A 3,653-nucleotide genomic window follows, 5' to 3' on the forward strand; every position below is an offset into this window, starting at 1 on the left:
ATTTTCTAGTTTGGAGGACAAATAGTTGACAAAGAAGCTCAATGATCTAGAATTAATAAAAATTTCGAAAATAATGAGCTCACTATAAATTCAAACTCATGAGGTGTCACTGACGCAAACCTTAGAGTTCATAGACCTAAATAAACTGATTGTTAACAAGAAATAAATAAATGAGAGGTGAATAAAAACCTATAAAACATTTTCCTTTAAAATTCAAACATGGGTAGGTTGTTTCAAAACTTTAATAAGAAGAATAGCCCTGTGTTAACTGCTTCATCATTTATTTAAGAAAACTAGCAAAGTATTGATATTCTAACCAGTCTATATACCACAGGAGTGAAAAAGAAAAACCACAGACTCCCTCACTTAGGACTATAGATTCACATTCTTACATGCTAAAATACTAGCATCAAATCTGGTATTATATTATAATAAAAATGCTCCCATGGCAAGGACACCTATTTTTTAGATAATAAATGGTTCAATTTTAGGAAATATATTGATATATATATATATAATGAGTTGAATAGAACACAGCAAAAGGAAAAATAATTTCAATTGCTAAAAGGTATCTGATAAAGTTTTAAAAAACACTGTTAAAACAGAGACAAGTTTTGGAAACTTGTAAAAAATATATTTTGATGCATTCATCACTATCATATATAATTATGAAACAATAAAAGCATATCTGATTTGGCTAAGAATAAAACATGGTAGTTATTAGCATTATTATTTAAAATTACTTGGGAGATACAGCCAAAGTAATCAGGTAAGAAAAAGAAATTAAAGGCACACACACACACACACACACACACAGAAGCGTCTTCATTAAGAGAACTAGGGCATGATAGGATTGGGAGTCTTTGCTACTCCAGGGAGATATTACCATCTAAATTAGTTTGGTCTGTAGTTAAACAGGTTACTTATCTACATGTTTAGGGAGAATTCAGAGCCTTTGGAGGGAAAGAAAGTGGATGGATAGGAAAAAATATTAGAGAGTGGCGTCTACTTTAGCAGGTCCCTCTCCCAACCCAGCTGGAGAGGAATGGCACAGGAGAAATCCACCTTAGGCTCAGAATTCTTTACTTTGAAGGGAGCAAAAATGAATAGTTTTGTGTGTATGGGCTCTTGATGCAGACTGCCTTACCCCTTTTGCAAAAACCTTTAAGTGTCAGTTTTCTCATCTATAAAAGTCAGTGATCATGGGATAGATGCAAAGAAAGCCCTTACAAAATATGCTGTTGTCAGGAGCATAGATATGACTCCCCAAGTAGCTGTAGTTACTTTGTATCATATATTGAATCAGGGAAGGTATCTCCCAAAAGCTCTTGGTTAAACTATTAAAGAAACAGCAGTAATTAAGTGGAAGTAAACTTTGCAATGCTAAAGAGCAAAAAGATAATACAACATGCAAAGCAAGGATTGGAGTCCCATGAGACATGGAAAGATTCCTGAGGCTTGGAATTCCATGGAGAAGAGTTTCCTGCATTTGCCTGGAAACAACTTTGTATTGAGGTGTGGTCAGTAATGGGTTTGCTGAGCAATTTTAGTTACCTTTCAGGGTATTTAAACCAAATACAATTATTAAATATAAGCCTTGAATGGGAATAACTTTTCAAAATATGGAGTATCTATCAGGAAATTAAGCAAAGTAGAATATTATGAATATATTGAAAAATGTAATAAATGGAATTCATGATTGGAAAACTTTGTTCCTTAAGCCAGTCTGTAAATGTAATGCAACCCCAATCAGCATTTTAAGTAAAATTTTGACAAACTGAAAAAGTATTTTATACCTTTCATCTAGAAGAATAAACATATTAAATAAACAAAATAGGATAAAATAGGTTAAAAAGACAAAATAAATTACCTGGAAAACCCTTGCACTACACCATGTTAGAACAAAGTATGAAGTCAGGTCTTTTAAAACTGAATGACACATGAATCAGTGGAAGAGAATAAGAAGATCATAGAAAAGACTCAAATCTATAAAAATATTGATTAAATAACATGGTATTATTTATGAAAGACTTAAATGAGTCTTGGGGAATTTTTTAAATAAACAGGAAACAAATGAGTTCTTTCCCTGTTAAGGGTCAGAAAGTCTTTCCAAACATGGCCACAGTTAGACAAAAAATAAATCTGCATAAGAATTTAACATTCTGTCTGTCTTAGTACTACATACACAATAGAATGAACGATTACCTCTGAAGGATGGCACCATGAGTGATTCTTTTACTTTATACTGTTTAATTGTCCAGATTTTCTAAATATCTTGCATTGAGCATGATATTTAGAAAGGAAGGGCGTAAGATGGGTTGTCGCTGGATGGGAAGGAAGGACACCCTGAAGATATAAATGCCATTGCATCCTTTAATGAAAGCGCTTGCTTTTTTTTTTTTTTAAATCAAGTTTCTCTTAAATGATTAAAGACCATGTATTCATCTACAAACTAGGAAGCACTGATCAGACTTTACTGCTGCACAAGGACAGAGTGAAAGTCTGGTTGTTGATATCTGGACATGCTCCAGTGGAGCTGAGCTGTAGTGAGTCCCAGACACAATGAAAGCACAGAAGAGCAACCCAGCCAGGGCAGGAGTTGGGACCGGAGAAGTAGGGTGCCACAGAGCAGCCCACCACCTTCCAGAAAATTCTCCTCCCAACCAATTGGTCATGGTGTATTCTAATTTTAACAGATTGCTGAATTCAATTTGCTAATACTTTGCTAATGATTTTATTTTATTTATTTATTTATTTTTTTTTTTGCTAATGATTTTAAAAACCTGTGTTCATAAGGAATATTGGTATGTAGATTTTTGACTTTTTTTAACCCTTTGTGATATTTTGGTTTGGTTTTGGTGTAAGGATAGTGCTGGTTTCATAAACTTAGTGAGACCTCCTAATTTCTGTAAAAGTTTGTGTAAGATTGATGTGCTTCTTCTTAAATGTTTGATAGAATTTACTAGAGAAACCCTCTAGAACTGAGATTACCTTTGTGAGAAGGCTTTTAATTAATCAATTTATTATCTTTAACAGATACATAGAGCTACTCAGATTTTCCATTTCTACTTTAGTCAGTTTTAGTAATTTATCTTCTATAAAGTTGATGATAATATTCCCTTATTATCTTAAAGGAATATTATCATCAACTTATGGGGGCGGTGTGGTCTCTCCTCTTTGATTTATATTATTATTAATATCTATCTTCTCTTTTGTTTTCATGACCAGTAAATGTAGCGCTTTATCAAATTTACTGGTTTAAAAATGAAAAGCTTTTTCTTTATTGTTGTTTATAATGGAGATTTTTAAAGTTTTTTATTTAAAGTTGTTTTATTTTGACCTAAGAAGAAGATGGCCGCTGCGTACGGGGGTTGCTGAAGTGCTGAGCGTGGTGCTCAAAGCAGCGGCTTTAATAGAGATTTCGCACAGTCTCTTAGAGCTTTCACCGTTAATCTGTAGCGGACCACTTTGCCAAGGAGCAGGAAGAACAAAGAAATCGAAAAAGAGATGCTTGGATGCTCAGAGCCGCGGGCGCTTTGCTCCCATCTGCTTCCTCTTTCGCTTCGCTCCGGGCGGAGAAGCTGAATGTGTAATCAGCAGTGGATTGTAAGTACCCGAGGCAAAGAAAGCTCAGTGCGCCCCGCCTTTTTTTT

The sequence above is a fragment of the Marmota marmota genome, unplaced genomic scaffold (assembly GCF_001458135.2).
Source record: "Marmota marmota marmota unplaced genomic scaffold, marMar, whole genome shotgun sequence".
NCBI lineage: Eukaryota > Metazoa > Chordata > Mammalia > Rodentia > Sciuridae > Marmota > Marmota marmota.